Source organism: Chroicocephalus ridibundus, chromosome 3 (assembly GCF_963924245.1).
Source record: "Chroicocephalus ridibundus chromosome 3, bChrRid1.1, whole genome shotgun sequence".
Lineage (NCBI taxonomy): Eukaryota > Metazoa > Chordata > Aves > Charadriiformes > Laridae > Chroicocephalus > Chroicocephalus ridibundus.
This window is the reverse complement of record NC_086286.1, coordinates 56,888,961-56,908,670: the sequence shown is the minus strand read 5'-3', so window position 1 is coordinate 56,908,670 and position 19,710 is coordinate 56,888,961.

The window sequence follows — 19,710 nt, the reverse complement described above, 5'->3', positions numbered from 1 at the left end:
TTGATATTCATGTGATAAATGAAGTTTTTTAAATATTGCATTTGCTAGGCTTGTGGTCAAGTTTGTTGATTCTGTTCTGTGTGCTTTTTTGCTGAAATTTGCCAAGTTTATGATACAAAAGATTTTTCTAATTTGCAGCAAGGCGTGCTACTTCTGAGATGTGAAAATGAAGACTGATGTTTTACTGACTCACATATCTTGGTAATGGACCACCCCTTTGGCACCCTAAGCATATTAGAAATAGTTGTTTTGCCTCTAATTACACTGTTGTAATCACACAGAGCAAAAAGAAGATGGAATAAGTGTTTCAATTATTGGCAATGTAGAATCTGATTCACTTTCCCATTGTCTTGTTGGATCTGTGACAAAACTAAGAAATAGAATGTATATTGTATGAAAATGGGTGTGATGTGGCTGACTAAAATCAGAGAACACAGTTGAAATGATGCCCCACATTATGTAGCAGAATAGAGAAGAACTGCACATTAAATGCAAACCCAAAATCTGGACCTAGCAAATAAGCATTAGTATTAGGCTGTTGAAAAAAATGAAAGTTTGAGTGTTCCACTTGTAGGAAAGAATGTAAACATGCTTAAGTTTACCTCTAAAATAGCAAAATCCAATCCTTCCTAATGAATATTTTCTAATGCTACTGCATAGAAAATATTAAGTTTGTTTTTAACTTATGCAATGTAAAAGTAGAGACGATCTCAGTAAATGTAGGCACAACCTTATCACAGGCCATTGCCAAGCCTAATAAGAACCCTAAAGACATCAGTCAGCATTATATGCCTATGATGATACACAAATTATAGGCACCAAAACCATTCTCACTATAAAATTAATATGATATTTGTCTTGAGCAGATTTTAAGATGTCATAAATTTTTTTTCATGCACGTGTCTGTAAGGAAAATAGTCTAAATGCCAATGGATATAGTGTTACATTCATCAGTGCTTTAGCCTAAAACAATATCTGTAAGAATTGTTATTAGTTCCATTTCTCTAAACTATGTCTTATTTGTAAATACCATTATTTCGGAATAGTAACTGACAATTTTGTTAGTAGACTCCAATTCTTACCTTATGTGGTTGTTTACCATAGCAGTCAGACAGCAGAAGCCAACAGACTAAAGGTATTCAGCTGCCTGATTTGGTGTTTTCCCTCTCTTAATTTTACTTCGCAGGTGCTGCACCGTTCTTGTGGGAGATGTCGAGGCAGGGAAAGTGAGGAGAGTAGGCACAGGGGACATCTTATGTGTACTGGACGGGCTGAGCCACTTGACTTTTTCCTGCTGTGAAAATACATTTCAAACTCTCAAATATTACACTTCAGAGGAAACGGTGACTTCTGTTTGCAGCTGCCAGAAAAAAGTGCCCTTTGTTTGCAGCCTGTCAATAGAATGACCTTTCCCTCTTGCCAATTTATGCTCAAGAAATACACGTGATTGTTTTCCCTTTGCTGAATGTTTCAAGAATCTTCCAAATTTGTTTGATCAATGGTTCAGAAGCTTTCAAACTGACATGAGAAAATACACATTTTTGCAGGCTCATTTTCAGTTGGACCTGAAGCAGCTGAAGCTAGAGATCAGCTAGAATTAATCTGTACTTAATGAAGGAATCTTGCTGAATTTCTGTAAATGCTTGCCTATGACACATATCCAGAGTTACATAAGAAGACTGCCATTTATGCAATCTGCTTTGGCAATATTTATATTTGTATTCAAATCTTTTCCCTTGTAAAAATGGATAAATCAAAACCTTGTAATTGCCTATCAGACAATTACCTGCATTTTGGAATGTATATGGCTACCTCAAAGGCAAGAACAGGTTTCAAAAGCTACTTTCCGGTTTTCAGAGTTGGTCTAGCCAGCAGTGTTTTCTTCCTGCTATGTTCAAAGCAGATGCTGTCTTTGTCTTTAATGAAACAATGCAGATGAACCATAATTTTATACAACTGCAACAAAAATTTAAAAAGTAAATTTAAATGCATTCTTGTCCGTGTGGCTATGTGGCAGGTTTAGATGTACTCAAATGACTTTTGCCTGTACTCCAAGTTCTCTGGAAATCACGTAGCCATGTTAGCATGGCATTGTACCCAAGCTGCAAATCTCTGCTAAAAGGAAGGATATGTTATCCTGAGCGCATGTTGCATGTTAGCATTGTGGTACCGCTTCTGATCTGCATCTGATCCATTTTCAGCCTTCTGGGAGCAGTGCAGACCTCCTACTGATCTCTTTTCCTTCTCTGAAGGTAAATGAGATGCAAAATTGGCATCAGGTCCTCTTCTTAACTGCTCCATATTGACAATACATTTAATGTCAGCAGTATCAGTTAGCTACTGTTGCACTGGGTAATGTCCAAGACTATCTACAGTGGAAGCTTATGCATGTTATGCTCTTGCATACAGGCAACCAGTTATGCCAGTTCTTTGTATCTTAAGTGCCTTTAAAACAACAAGTCTTAGAAATGGCTGCCTGCACTACCACACGTGTTCTTTAGGAAGCAAGAAGCATGGGGTCAGATTTTTGCGAGATTTTTTAAAGGATTGCTTGTTTGAGTGGGATGTCACCTCTCCACTAAGCTGACTGATTCCTGATGGATTTTAGTAAGCACCACAGTGGTTAGAATCACGTGCAGTGCCCAGGATGGGTTACTTGCCTAATTTGCCAAATAGGGAGCCATGGTTGCATTTCATGCAATTACATACTAATCGACCTGTACTTCCCTACTGATCTTAAATCTAAAAATCTACATTATGTAAATCCTATGAAAGCTAGCGCACATGCAGAACTCATAAATCCCATTGACTCAGAGGATGAGTTATGCATGAAAGTCAGAGCAGTGACAAACAGAGGTGAAGTCCCTCAGCCTAAGCCTCAAAGAATAAAGTTGAAATGAATCTTAACCAACAGTAACTTGCATGAGGGACAAATGCAGGAACAGCTACAGTGGAGTAATTTGTTATGTTATGGTAAATTTGGACGGTGTCTCTCAGGCCTTAGTAGCCTGTGACCAGCAGTAGAATTCCTCTTGCCTTACATATGGTATCTCACAGAGGTGCACTGTGCTAACCGTGCCTCTTGGCTGTGTTTTGATGAGAGCCATGCTGCCCTTCCACCCTCTGGCAGCTGCATCCAGACCTCTTCAAAAAGCATTTTAAAATATTGTCAGCTTACCCAGTAATAGAGAGGTCACGCCAATGTTATTTGTACCCAAATATGTATTTAGCATATGCGAAGCTAACCTGTGCTTTCAGATAATAACAGCTTTCATGCAGTAGCATCCTAAACTGTTCTTGACTGTGTCAATGGTCTTTTGCTGCTGCTTCTGCCCAGTGTATTCTCAAAAAAATGGTTCCTTAGCTGTATAAACTCTTAACTGAAATTGCTTCCTTATTGCAAGCATGTAATCATGTTGCTCCTCCGTGTTTGCCCTAGGACAGAAGGCAGCAAGCACTCCCACAGGCAGGGAAAGACCTTTCCTTGGAAGGTGCAGGGACCACCCTTCAGCCTTTTGTTGTGGCCTCCCAGGTGAGACTGCTGCCTGAATTGTGAATATTTCTGCTTCGCTACATTTCAGTGCAAAGTGCCAGTGATGTAAGGCCAATCTTTCATGGCACAGCCCTCAAACAAACATGGCCTGTTGCATTAGGAGGCAATTCAAGAAGTTGCTCAACTGCTAGTTACTGGTTGCTGGGTGAGAACTGATAAAAGATAATGCAAGTATTTCTAGTCCCTGAAGCAGACTTTGCCTTGAACAGACTGGATTACTTGGGCAGCTACGTGGAGAGAAACAGTAAGCAAAGAGGCAGTAAACATCATTATCCTAAACGCCTTCTGGTTGCATTTCTCAAGATTACAGTCTTATCCCTCCCTTTCAGCATCCACGTGTCAAGGCATGCATTCTTGGGGCTTATTAATGGCATTTGCCCATAATCCTATCCAGACCAACAGGGCACTGAAATGCTGTCATTTTTGTACCAAGTGTCAGGCCTCAGAATTAAGCTTTTTGCCAAAATATAAGGGTATGGAACATGCCACAGGTATCAGACATGCTCTGAAAAATGCTCTGAGCTGCTCTTTCTACTAAATTAAAATCCTTTAGCATCTTAAGGGCTGTGACTTGAACGAAGGCTCTGAGCAGCTTGCAAACTGGGAGGTGGAAGAAGCATTTAGGCTGCTAGCAGATGCCAGCAGATGGAGAAAAAGGATATGTCTGTAGTGCAAAGAGGAGCATGGTCCACACTATAGTCATATCAGCACAGTGTCATCCCAAGCTCATTAGGCTTGCTGAGATGTAAAGCTTATTAGTTCATGCACATTGGCTTCCTTTCACAGCCAGACTGCTTCCTGAGGCTAAACTAGCATGCTGGCACATGTGCTACACCATATTGTCATACCAGCTCATTTGACAGAAGTTCAGACAGCTATGCACTCCTTTCCTTGTGCACTGTAGCTCTGCTCTAGGTACCTGAGTACTAGTGACTGAGCTGTGGCTTTTGACGCTAGTACTTGCATGGTGCTGATAAGCATCTATGATCTTGCCCTTATTGTCTTTAAAAATGTAGTCCTATATGTATGTAGGTTTCCGGAGTTGATAGGCAGCTGATAATAGCCTGATACCAGCAGGAATAGTCACTTTCTTCAGTACAAGATACATTTTTGTGGGCCACTCGTATAGCTTCTTTACAAGACATGAATCATTCATTCCCAGCTCACGTTGATGTTCTCAATAGGAAGGTGTGAGTGAATACATCTAGACAATATGGTCTTCCGCTGACATTTCTCTTAATGGAAGACCCATATTACTGTTACTCTCAGGGCAACGGACATTTTTAGAACAATTTCTGGATCTTTACTTTCTCTTTCGTTATGTTTCTTTTTAACCCTGTTTGTGTCCAGTCTTAATGCTTCATTTGTTCGACACAGCCTTTTAGAAATCCATATCCTAGCAGCTATGACTTTAGCAGCCAGCTGCTTGGTGACTTTGCTCCTAGAAACTAGCTAGAATACCTGCCTGTTTAGGAATAGCAGGTTATCTTTCTACCGTAGTAAGAAGGCTAGGAGTGTGCTATCATTCAAAGACCACTAGACAAGTAAATAAAATACATAGGGTCAAAAAGCCACATACTGAGCTATTAGATGCTTTCACACATTTCCCAAACGCCCTTCTTCTGGTTCCCCTCTGCCCCCTTGAAGCCCTCCTACCCCAACCAGATAAGTTGCGTTCATACCACCTATTTCCCCCATTCTCAAACCAGCTCCAGGAGCTCCATGCAGCTCAGGAGATGCCATCTTGCTACCCCCAAACTGAGCATTATTATTTCAAAATTTTACTTCTTACTACTGCTGAAAATCTGGAGTTTTGGATTATGAATAGGGTCAGGTACATGTTATCTTTGTATTTGGATCATAACCACAAAGACTGGACCATGTAAATGCTTTTCATTTATTTTGTTACTTTCCATTTTTCTCTTTTGTTCTCATTATTTGGTCTCCTTTATCTTTCCTACTCTCGTGTTAAAAAAAAAAAAAAAGAGATTGCTTCAGAACTTCTAGAAAACTTTGCAAAAAAACCCCACCCTCAAAACACTTCCGTACTGTTAATTTCACATCTGCAAAAGCAGATACAAAAACCCTCTACCACCCACCTTTGGTCAATAAACATCGTTACTGCAAACAAGCATGAATTATAGGAGCTGAACAAATCAAGATGCGCTTTTGACAGGTTCATTTGGCAGTGTAGGAGGATATTCTACAATTCTAAAAATACATTCTATTTTCACAGACATTTTGAGATGTCTCTGTAAGTTCTCTTACAGAAGATGGCCCAGGGCCCATATGGTACAAGTCAATCTGACAGATGTTATATAATAATCTTCCTTGATTAAACTAGTACAAGACATTCTCTTCTTACCAACCAAATAACAAGCAAGAAAAAAACCCAACCATTCTGAAATCAAACACCACCAACTAGACACACATGATAGAGCTAGAGACCTCGTTATAAAGAATGCTGTGGTCATGTTTGGGAAACCCTTGTCCCTCTATGTCATGGCAGGAGTTTGTTAAGTAACAAACAGGACATATTAGTTGTAGAGCTTATATTTGTGTTATTAATTTAAAAGCCAGATTAGGGAACAGCAATATAGACCAAAATAATTATTTAAAAGGAAAGCAATAGGAAGTGAGGGACATATTACAGTGCTGACAATAATTTAATTACTTTGCAGAGAGAAACAGAAAGCAACTCATTCACAGAGAAATTTTGTGTGATATTTTGTGGGAATAGAAAGGGTCGTCAAAGATGTTGTATCAGACATTGCAGGAATAGGAATCAGATATCTTTTGAAATAGGAATATGTGATTACATTTTTTACCATATCCATGCATATAAAGGACACATTGGGATATTTTCCCAAGGGAGTTCACCAAAGTGGCCTTGGGCATGCAGCATCTTCTAGGAGCTCATTACAAATACCACAAAATTCAAAAAGGCTTCAAGCTCTTCTTCAAGTCGCTCAAAACTGCATCAGAGTCTTGAAAGTTGTTGACGAGAGGGAAAAGGATGTAATGAGACTGTGCCTATACTGCCAAAAAAGACAATTTAGCTCTGAAACATCTGTGCTGATCACCAAAATTAAACATGCACGAAAAAACTCCCAAACTATAACTGTCTTTAATGATTATGGCAGAAAAGCCTTCAAGCTTTTGCACATAGACATTTTTTCTATACCAAATACGCTCACGGAGGCTGCAGTTTTTGATATTCCCTCATTTTTGACTTGTTAAAATTGCTTTAAACATTTAAATGTATTTTTTGTGTGTTACATGTATTTTCTGTGTGCAGAGCCTCACCATATTGTGTTATGATTTGGACCTAATTTTGCAAGCCTGCTTTTTCGTATTTTATTTATATTAGTAGTCATGTGGGGATGACTGTAATTCATTACTGTCATGAATAAATCTTTACAGAATTGGATCTTTAGACTAGATGCAGTAAAACTGAAATCAAAGGGAATTTTATACCATAATGCTTTTGTGGATCTAGAACTTTGTTACTTTTTAGGATTTCTTTCTCTCCTTCTCCCTGTCAGAACAGTTAATCATCCTATCTTGTTTAATTGGTCAAAACTGTATGTTTATGTTTGCACAGCAATCTCAGAGACTGAACATAGAAGTGCAGTCAGCACTCTCAATTTCATGCTATTTGTTCTGAAGTAAAGGCACTTAAACATGTAGGAAGACTGCCATTTATTTTATTGGTCTTGGCATGCTTGTCTAAGTCTCAGCTAAAGCAAAAGCTTCTGTTCATCTTGTATGAAATTAGACTTCATCTTATTGTACCAAAACTCCTGGGAACTAATTACAAGTCTATTTTTATGGTAAAACAAGCATATTAAAAGTTTACAAATGGGTGTATGTTACTTTCCTTAGCTCACATACTGTGCTCTGGAGTATTGTTCCCATATGTAAACAACACTGCAAATATAAATTGCCTAAGTGGCTTCCCTGTTGTCAGAAACAGCTGTTCAGTATGGTAGTTACTTCATCTTTCTTCAAAAACAGATACTAGCCCTGCTGAACCAATATATTCTCCTTCAAGTGAGTAGCAAAGTGGAATACTGTATTAATTATTTTCCTCATTGAAATATTTTTTTGTTCGAAAGTAAGTGTTCATTCATAAAATGAATATACTGATGTTGACTGAGCAAAATACAAAATATGGGCACTCAAAGGTATGTGACACTCATGTGCTTAATGCTAAGCACGTGTTTTAGTATTTTCATAAATGCAGTTCTAACACATCACCTTTCCCCACCTCCTTATGAATGGATGAATCTGATTCTTTGTGCTTACGGCCGATGTTTTGAACTTTGAGGTATGCTTTTGTTCTTTGAGAGATGGGTGGGGTTTTTTTTCAAATGCAAATGCTAGGTATATTTTCATTTGCTAAAATACAAAGAGGTGCATATTTTATTTGGTAATATCAGGTGACTGGATTTAAGAGAAACACGAGACACTATGAGATTCATGGTAAAACGATGAATTCCCAGAAGAGGGGAAGGAAGTCACTGCTACTTGGCAGATAAGGGGACAGAGCAGTTGTGTGGATACTCATACCTGTGTGCGTGGCCAGGGTAAGCACAACACATCAGATGAACAAATGCTAAAAGACACAGCTTCCCTGACATCTTTGTACTTCTCTTGGAACCCTCTAAGCCAGTAACTACTTTCACCTCCTCTAGCATTTGAGGCTATAAAGATCATAGGCAGTATGCAAGAGCCATCAGAAAACACCACCAGTAAAATATTAAGATTCAAGCACTCTAATACTGTATTATTAATCTCAAAAATCAACCTTGCCATTCTCCGGACTAATTCTGTTTTAAGAATGACTGTCTGTTCATTTTTGGTACACTCATTTTAGAAGTCTCAGCAACTACAGGAGCAGTTTTTATCTAGGTGGGAATTTCAGGGCTGAGACCATTGAAAATGAAACACTTTACAAAGAGATGATTGAATTGATGTTAATGCGTGCATGTGTGGTGATGGAATAGTCCAGTGTTCTGAGCAAACTAGAAAACCATAAGTACTTTGGAAGAAGTAGAATTATCATTAAAACAGTAGAAGGATTAACCAGCACAGTTGAGCAAGGCCTTCCCCTTGATATGGAGGGTGTGGTATGCATATTTAAACAGTCACTCCTTAAAAACCATCCTGGTTGTACCGGTAGTGAACAAACAGGCTTGACTCACCATATTTGTCAAACCTTAAAAAATTGTGTCAACAGTAGCATGGATGTTGCACACGACTTCCTCGGGAGAAGAATTAATACCAGACACCAATGTTAATTCCCTTACTTATTGTTGCCTACAGAAATATTTCCATAGACTTACAAAGATCAGATCAAGTCTGGTAAGAAAAATAGATAACCAAAGGACCTGTATTTTCAAAAAGTTACTGTTAGCAGATGATCCAAGTAGTGACCAATGTCTGAATTCACTCCAGCTTATGAAAGGTTTCTGTCTGCGCTGTCATTTTTTCTGCTTCCAACTTAAGGCAGATGTGGAAAAGCCTGTCATCTGAATGCCCGTGGCAGCTGTGTAGGTACTGGGGCTTCAGTTCAGAAGGGGCCCCTGGTTTCCAGCCTGTAAAAGCAATCTGCTCCACCGTGCTCCATGGAGAGTGCTAGTCAGGGCCATTATTGTGCTTCCTCCCTGTCAGAGCTACTCACAGAAGGACTCTGCCTCTACAAGAAAGCAGATCTCAGAATAAAATGCACACAATGTGGTCTCTTTCTTTTTTCACTATTGTTGTTTCTACTGCTTTATCTGTCAACGTGTATTTCTGGTTTTAATGTCTTTGGTTTAGAGCTCTCTTCCTTTCTGAGGAAGGGCTGTGCTGTCACATATGTTTGACAAGGCCCTAGAATACTGGGGCCTCCTTTATTTGTCCTCTGGTTTGGATCCTAATATATGTCTGTGTAAATAAATGAACTGAACAATAATACATATATACAAATAAAATCATACAGACATAAACATATAAGTATTATATGTTATTCATAACATTATTAACACTAGAAATAAGATAAACCAGTAAAATCTAACTGTTAACATAGTATTTAAAAGATATTATTATAAAAAGTGTAGTACGCACATAGTAGTGAAGATTTATGTTAATGCCCAGAAAACTATAGAAAGAGAACTGGTGGAGCTGTACAGTGATCGGAATATAACTTCTGAGAGCTATGAAATAGGAGAAAAACTTTTATGGATGTGTAACTCCATCCAGAAGGACTCTTTAAAAAACGTATTTTAATGCAATATTGGGGTGTGTGTGTGTGTTTGAGGGGGGGTTATAGTATCAGACAATAAAATAAATGCATATTCATGTTTCTCATTAATATGAACAATAAATTCCTAAAATTCTATAGTTTATTCAAGAATAATTAACTTCCCCATGGCACAGGTGACTCCACTGGAAGTACAGAAGTAACTTCAACCCTCCCCTAGCAAAAATTGTGATTAGGTGCTTCTGGAAGCTGCCAAGAATAGCCCAAGCACACATCACTTCACTGCTTAGGTCTTGAGTAACTGTATTCCATGCCATTTCCAAGCCCATTGTCTACCTTCCTCTACAGTTTCAGTTGCAGAGGTTGTTTTCACCTCTGCTCATAAAAATGTTTCTGCTTTCTGCTGTTGACACCATGTACAGTGCTGCCAGTGTAGGAGATCGGTTGCGCTCTGGATGCTGCTGAGTGGCAATTGTGAGTGAAGGACCCTCTATAGACTGTAGAGGTGCCTAAATAGACTCAATTTTTCAGAGCAGAAAACCTCACTGTATACAAACCATTTTCGATGGCTAATTACTGGGGAAAAGCAGCAGTATACCCAGCATGATTTCTCAACAAGAATAATTTCCTTTCTAAATTATAGCTACTTTCTAAATTATAGCTATTTATGACCTCTTATTTTAAAGTTGGATATCTTTAAATGTTAACATGTTTTAAGATTTCAGACTGCAAGTATGTGCGAAGATTTCAGGAACTGAAAAGCAAATAAACACTTGGGTTGCAGTGGAAACAACTGTTTACTGTGCTGCATTGTCTGAACAAACTGCAAATAGCAGGGAATGACTTATAGTATCACCTGCTGAAGGGGGACATGCTATCCCCAAAGGAAGGAATGCACAGATTAGTTGCAGTGATGTGCCTAGAACATTTGAAGCAGAGTGCAGTGTGAAACTAAAACCTGCCAGTGCTGTCTCTACCTATAGCACAGCCATATACTTGCCACCAGAGGCGGTGGCTAGCATGCAATGAGATATGCACTGAGGACTGAACCGATTATTTGGGGTCTTAAATCATAAAAGTACCAAGAACTACCATTTTCAAAGACATCAAAAAGCCAGGAGTCCCTTTAAACACAAAGGTAGGATTAGGCAGATGAAAATGAAGGAAGATCTGTAAACAATGGAAAATCCCCCATGTATCACGTACCCTATATGTTACCCTATGTATCGCAACGGACACTTTTTAATGATGAAAGTCTTCAGATACTCTTAGAAGTTTGCAAATTTTTAACATGCATTTTTTTAACATATGACATTTAAAAACCCGTTCTTTCGAGGGTATATAAAATACAATTAGAAGGCCAAACTGTATATTTACTCTGTGATGAGGGCCTGTTTCACCCAGATATCTGGGGATGCAGAACTGGGACAAGACCATTGTTTTACGAACTACTACAGATGCTTTATGGGGAGGGAGAGAAACAAAAAAGCTGCTTTTGCTTCTTTTTTCTTACAGATATAAAGCTTATGCATTCTTAGTGCTCTAATGGAAGTAAACTGAGGAGGGACCAGTTTTGGGTTGGCAAAGGGACAAATCTTGTATTTCTTATGCAGAGATTGATGTGGAAAAATTGCAGAATAAAAAGACAAATGCTAAACAGATCTCATTCTTCTTTTGTTCAGGTCTTCCTTAAAGAAATTTTCTTCCAGGGCTCTGCAAGCAGTATTTGGTTTGCTATATCGATTATTTTTTTTATAGTAAAACCTGCAGAAGTTTCCTGTGATTAAGGTATGAAAGTTTTTGAAACAAAAATATTGCTCATTTTTAAACAGAAGCCTTAATTATTCTTGTTCATAATTACCTCAGATTTTCATAAATCATGCCTGAGACTGTCCCTCAGGTTTTTTTCTTCCTAATGTCTCGGACCGTTCCCTGAGAGTACCTCGCTGTGGCACTGACTAGGAGGGCAATGACGTGTTATTTTCCTCACAAATTTCTGAGACTGAGTTTGCTCCTAGTTTAGTGTCAGACTGCACATTTTTTCTTGTGAGGCCTAAATCTAATTGGATTGCATGCAGTTCAATCCATGGAACTAATTAGAATTTGATTTCTTGAAAGAAAACCAAAAATTTAAACAGTATGAGCAGAGAAATATTAGTTCATTACCACTGAGGATGTGGATTCCTCTCTGCCTGAGACCATAGAAGATGTAACCTTCAGTGGAAGAGATGCCCGAGCAAGTCCCAGACAAGAACATTTCTCCCATAATACCCAGCTATTAGGATGTACCAATCTCATACTGGTTTATCCATGCGGTTCCATGCCTAAACTAAAAAGCCTGCCCAAGCTAAGGAGAACTTCAACATACTGGAGCAAGCCAATGGAGGCCTGCCAGGATGATAAGGGGGCTGGAGCACATGGTGTACAAAGGACAGGCTGGGAGAACTGGGCTTGTTCAGCCTTAAGAAGAGAAAGCTCAGGGGAGATCTTTCTGCTGTCCAATACCAGAACTTGATTCTTCTTGGAGATACACAGTGGAAGAACAATAAGCAATGGATCCAAGTCAGGACAAGGGAAAATCTGACTCAATTGAAGGAAAAAAATGAACTGTATTCTTCTGCAAGGAAAGAATTGCTGACAGTATGGTCATAGCATGCATGCTATGTATAGAGATTCAAATAAAATACAAAAAGCATTTAAATAATTTCAGGAATGTTTTAAAGGTCTAGGGGATGGCAGAACATGATACCTTTGCATAACATTTTAGTTTGTCTAGCATTTTAGAGAGGTTTCTGGTGGCAAATATTCCTCTCATTCTGTAAGCCAATCAAGGCCTGGAACTACCAAAACTCTCCTTTAAAGATCAATTTATGCTACTTAGTTACTTACGTTTTTATGAGGGAGGAGCATATTCCCTGTTTTCAAAAAAACAAAAATACCTGAAAATACATTTGCAGAAGACTTATTATTTCTGCTTAACAACCTCTGTATGCAATTTCTTTTTGAAACACCATTTCAACTCTACTTCGCCTACTGTATATGCTCTAAGTTCAGGTACTATTTTTTAAAGAGGGTGATTCAAACATAGCATTGCCACTAAAATATTCTGTTACAGGGTTAGACATTTGTTTTTCCCAACCTAGTTCTAGCATTCTCTGAAATATGATGGTTTTCTGAGAATGAAATACCACTACCTAGTGATCAAGGGCATTCAAGAGGATCACAGCAACATATTTCACTGGAAGGAAAAATGAATGATGAATCTTGCCTTCTTCCACAGGAAAATATTGCGACTGTTTCCAGTAATGAGAAAGGTACATCGCTGCTTCTTATTGTCCCCTCATTTTGCTGTCTTAATTTCTATTCCTTTTCCTCAAATCTAATGCTTATTGTGCCATCCTCCTATATTTCTGCTACCATGCTCTCTCTCTCATTCACCTGCAGTCTTTTGTTCAATCAGTTCTTTGTTCAATCAATAGGATTTAAAAACCATTGTGAATTCAGGCTCAACTCCATTTTGAGTCCCATTTGCATCACTACAATCACAAAAGGAAAAATGAAAACTGTCATTTTATCAGGAGTTCAAACATTTCCTACTACTAAGGATTACTCAAGTAGTGTGGAGCTGCTATAGATGCTTTCTGGATCACGCTTTCACAACTCTCCCATCTTTTCAGACACATCTGATTCTGCAGGGGTTGGACCAGAATACCTGTATTCTAACAAATGACTGCTGATGTCAAAATTAGGTACACTTCAGAGCTATCCAGAAATTGCTTTCCAAAATGTTAGTCATAGAGCAAGCAAGCTAAAAGAGAGTCCTACCTAGGACTTCACCTTTGCCCCTTCAGTCTTTATCAATCAAAGATGCCGTTCCAATTCAGAAAAAGGCTGAAATCAGAATTTCAAAGCTATTTAGGCATGCAGATGCCGGGGGGTGGGGGGGACACAACGACAGGGGACAGGGGGACGACACATGTTACAAAAGTGTCTGAGTGATTATGTAAACTTGAAGATTTCCCTGGTGCTTCTCTGTATCCAGAAGACCCTAAATAGCTTTGCTAATCTGGAAGCAGTTTGCCTATCAAGCAATAGCAATATTCAGGTGACTGTGTGATTAAAAATTAATTACTGCTTGCTTTATTTCTCATCGAGTTTACGTTTTCATTCAACATTAATGTGAGCTACCTATTCTAGGCAGAATATATGCGAGCAAGTTCTGTTATAAAGCACGTATTCTAGATTGCTTCATATATAGACAGCAGGTGACAGCAATAAGAAGAGGTCATAGTACTACAGGGTAGTGAATGAAAGACACAGGAATTGACTGCCTTTGTAAATTATGCTAAGTTTTTTTCTCACTAGGCAGAAGATATTTTCAAAAGGAACTCAGCAGAAAAGAAGTAGTATCTTTATCCCATTTAAAAATTTCCCATGTGTTTATCCAGCATGTTTCAGTTCATATTCTTAACCTAATAACTCTTCTCAGTTACTACTACCAACTGCTCTGCTGCCTCACCTGTTATAGGAATGCAGAACATTTTCTCCAAGCTGGTAGTCTGAAATATAGCATTAGAAATAGATCCTGCATGTTATTCTATTTTAAAAAGAATTAAAAAATTGCTGTCAGTTGGACAGCTCTGAACTACAAATCTGAAGCATAAATAAAATTCAAACACCCCCATCTCTTCTTTATTTCGAAATCTCACACATATACATCATCTTGACCTTACTAACTTTATGAAATAATCAGTGTTGAGCTAGGCTTATAGTGTGTGGGTTCTATAGTGTGAAATTAATGAGCTGGATGGGATCCCTTATATTTGGGAGGAAGAAGGAAGTTCTGTGGGGAAGTGTGAAGTCTACTCATGTCAGTAGAAATGTGTTGTGTGGGCACTGAGGTGCCTTTAAGAGGAGTTCCGTAATTTGACATTTTCTTGCTTTCAAGAGTTTTCTCTGCATGGATGTCATACTTATTCAGCCTTAACTGATTCAAAGAAAGTTCTTCTCTATGGGAATACGCAGTGAGCAGGAAAGACTCAAAGTAAGGCTGGTGAAACCAGCCATAGGTTTGACACCACAAGAAGCTAAGTTCAGCACTGGTGCGAGCAAGCTCGCAACATACTAACCTTAACCTAGTCTGAATTTGGAGCAGAAATATTCCATTACTCACCATTTGGACACGATACAGTCCCTGCTACCTGGCAGTGCAGTATGAGTGGGACTAGAAGTGTTCAGAATCCTTTATCATCATCTGAAAACATGCAAGCCTTATCTACTAAGGCTGGCTTTTCCACTAAGGGTGTGTGTGTATGTCAGCAATGTGGTCTGTGGAGAAGTATATTTGTGTTTTCTGGGTGGAAGTTCATGTAGAATTTTTTAACTTGACTTCTTTTTTGAATTGCCGGACTTTGATGCAGACTTTATTTCAGGTGATTTATGAATGTGAGACGAAGAAAAGACCAGCACAACAGCTCCTAATTAGCAGCACTACAGTCAGTGCATTCCTCAGCTATCATCTCTCAACTTTCACCATCTCTTTAACCCCAAGAGGGAATATAATAACCAAATATGTGTTTGAAAATGAAATACTACTGGGTACATATCAAATTAATTTTGCCTTGTTAAACTTTTTAAAAAAAACTAACGGAAAAACCCTCCCTGACAAGAAATTCAGTAACTTTTAACACTGGGTTACAGTTATATTTCGATGAAGCTTTACATTTAATTCTGCCTCTTTTTTGGTAGGCACATACCTCAGGTAATCTCACTTTATTATACCAGCCTGTTCTTTGATTATACTGCCAACTAAAGCTTCGGTTGAGGTAGCATAATGATTTCCCTTTTTATTCAGTTATTCTCAAGCTCAGAAAAAAAATCAACTTTTGGTTAGAGCATTCCTTGCTTGGTTTCTACCCAAAAAGAATTTTTAACATGTTTGATCAGAAATTCATTTCAGAGTGTGAGCGTGGGAAAATAGACAGACATTTCTCATTATAAAAAGGCACTGGTGTTATTTTGAACATCTGTACAACTGTAATAGAGAGATGTTAAAAGCTGAAATTGAGTGAAAAAATGTTTTGATTTGCGTGAGTTATAGGCTTTTGAAAACAGGACTCTGCACTTGGTCAAAGCAAATTTTTTTTCACTAACATAGCATGCTGTGATGCTTTTATGGCTAATATGCTAAAGAGCCAGGGGCTGAGGGAGCATCTCTGTCCATTTTCAGCTGGAGCTGACAAAAAAGACTCTGCAAAATGCCAAACGGCTTTCAAAAAAAATGATTTGCCCTTCACAAAATGTTCACTGAAATAAAACAAAGCCAAGTGCAATCATTTTAAATCGTGAAAAAAAAAAGGTTTTTTGCTTTTTGTTTTTTGATTATTTTTTGGGGCAAACATCTGAACTACCACTAAGAGAAAAAAAGTCACCCTCAAAATGGAATGGAACTTTTGTGCTACTTGTAATATTCCAGGACTCCAAGAAGCAGTACTGTTACCTACAATCAATCCTTTCTGTTTACCAAAGGTGTACACAGCTAGATCTTCCACTAATGCTGTCTACTATTTAGGAACATGGGCTTGGTGATACAGGAGCAGATCTGAGGTGTATTGCACACAAACGTTCGTCTGTCAGACGAGGTACTAAAATCACCGAAGTAGTCAATTATGAAGAAAATTATTCGAGACTCAGGTAACTACAGGTTATGCTCAAGGGCATGCTTTTAAAATTAGATGTAGATTGTATCACCCTTATTTCTTCTGAATTTATTGAGGTGTTTGCCTTGCAACAAAGCACACAGGGAAAATTTTGGTATAACATGTGGCTTGGCATGAGTAAATTAATTTTATTCAGAAGAAGGTAGAGTTGATTAGGAGAACAGAGCATAAGATATGAAAATTTTGATCAGGATATATGAACTGTGTAAAAGAATTTTTTTGATACCTGGAATTTTAATGAGTCATCTGCAAAATAAGGTTCTGCTAATAATATGGAAGCATATTGTTGACATCAGTTGTTGTAACTTGAAGTCACTAATTTGTATAGCAAGTAAGGTTTAGGCATTGCTAGCAGTATGCAAAATGGTTAAGATGTATATAGGACATAAATATGAGAAGCAGTTATGAGAAGCAGTTACAAGAACATAATAAAAGCATATTTAGGAATAGTCATTGTTGAAGGAGTTAACTTTCTGTGGCATCATGTACATTGCTGTTAGGTTGCACTCAAATTAAATTTATGAACAAGGTTTTGCATATGGAAGGATATAACAAAATGATGAAAGATTGCTATGAAGTTTGATGGGAGATAATTGCTCATATTCGCAATAAAAGAACATTAAACTTACCATCAGCTCTCTGAAGTAAACCTGAGAACTTGTAGTTATTTGAAAAATATTCAGAGACTAATTAACAGAAAATAAAAAAAAGTACTGACTCTCATCAATTTCAGTCTAACATGGTGCTCAATCATAAAATCATAGAATATTTTGTGTTGGAAGGGACCTTTAAAGGTCATCTAGTCTGACCTCTCCTGCAATGAGTAGGGACATTTTCAACTAGAACAGGTTGCTCAGAGCTCCATCCAGCCTGACCTTGAAATTATTTTATTAAATTTTTTTTTTTTTTTTTTTTTGCTTAGCTCCTGTCCTCTGTAAAAAAATTCTACAGCTGGGGTGGACATGATTATAGGATGTTGTTAGTATACCTTCTGTATATTTTTCCATTCCATTTTGAATACTTTTTGACATTAGTTTCATTCTTAATGCATGAAGATTTCCATTGATTAATAATATATTGTTAAAAATATGCTGAAGCAAAAGAGTCTTAAACTCTATGCTTATCAAAATGGCACTTCGATAAGTGTCTGGTTTTTTACATATGTAACCATTTACTGTGATAAAAAAGACCAGTTAAGTTTTACACTTTTCTTACTCTCATAACATTTCTTTTAACAATAACGTACTCATTTCTTGCAACATAACTATTTCTCTTCTTTGCAGACCCAAGCACGTTATATAGTGTCACTGCTATTTATTTCTTATTTACTTTCAAATATAAATGACTGTCTAATAACAATGAAGTTATTTTGCCCCTCTGAGTCATGGTATCTCTTACTTCAGTAAAGGAATTTTTGCGTGACAGATGGTGGGATTACTTCCTTCATTTAAATCAAAATAAACTACTAATAATTTGTCTGAAAGATTTTTGCTTCTTCCACCTATATTTTTAGCTACAGCTACTTAATGTTCAGCACTGTAGCTCTCACACGAGAACACCTTCCAGCTCTCTCATCTACAACTGCAGGAAGAAAACTAAAGCTATTGGCTTCTATCCATAGGGCCTTTAATTGCGTACCTTCTCAGTGCATGAGGCTTTTATTCCTTTATGTAAAACACAACACTTCTGGAAGTAGAAGAATAACTAGGAAGGGGGTCAGAAACTTCCAAAATTATACCAGAACACTTCGGTAGAGAAAGTTAGGGCTGGTCAAAAAAAAAAAAAAAGAAGAAAATCAAGGTCATGAATTGTTTGTTTATAGATGTTTCCATGAACTAAATATCCTATGTGAGGGTAAAACATAATGGATTTACTTACGTATTAAGTTATCTTAGGATAATCTGTAAAGTGTTACACTCTTATTTCAAGATTTTAGGCTGCTCATTCCAATTTCTTAATGTTCATAAGTACACCAAATGAAAGCATCTTTATATGGGCGTGTTTGAAAATGACTGATTCATGTCTATTGTAATCAACTTAGTCTTAAGGTATACATACCATTCCTCACCATATATCCTTAAGAAAATCAAAAGGCTATAGATTAACCAGATTTCACAGCACACAGACACAATAAATGGCCATGATTTTTCAGGCTTCACATTTCAGGCGGCATTTCTATATGACCGTAAAAAGCCGTTATATGAGATTATTGTTCTTTTAATTACCTCATATAGTATACAAACTCCTAGACGATAAATCCTCCCAATCACGTAAAAAGCATGCCCATCATTTAAAGAACTATGGCTGGAGGATTACTAACACCATTGGATTTACAGGTATGAAATTAAATCAGGTTCCAAATCACAAGTGGATGTGAGCGTTCATTGGAATTCCAAAATTCTCTTCATCTACTTAAAAATTCACGGCTGCTTTATTAATTTTTAATATGTTGCTTTTTATTTCAGGCTTTATTATTGTTCTGACATTAGCCAAAATACTATACAAACAGGAACAGATTACTGCAATATATTCAGCTTATCTTTAATTGGTTCATTCTGGAAATGGGAGATTCTGCAAATAAACCTGCATCATTACAAACATGATGAAATTCATGTTTATGGCACTGACATAAAGAAAAGGAAACGAAAAACTTCCCCAAACCATAAAAAAAAAAAAGCAACACTGCTAGGTATCAATCTTTCATTTAGAATATGCCCTTCTGTCTGTGCAGCATGCCACTGATTTTCATGGGAACCTTTACCCTTTATGCCTGCATCTCTGTGGGGTTTTTACTGTTAATAAAGGCTAGGTGCATTATTGCTGGGTAGCTACAAGTATGAAGGTAATTTAGGGAAAAAATTGAAGTTAGTGTTACTTACCTGCAGGTAAGTCATGGATATTATGTGATGGCAATTCAAGAAGTGCAAGCGTTCCAAGATTTCTGCTTGTAGAACTGTGAGATATAACTTAGTACTTACTGCTACCCTCTAGAAAACAGGTCAGCCTCTATTCATCTGGGAGAAGAAGGTTCTTTGATACTACTCTTGGGAGCACTCAGAGACAAAAATCCTGAATAACGCATGTCACAGTATCAATCTAAATCAGCTATAGCAGGTGTATTCATTTACACTTTCCGTGCATGTATGAGGGGTGCTGCTAGGTACTGTAGTTAAAGACTTTTCTCAGATACT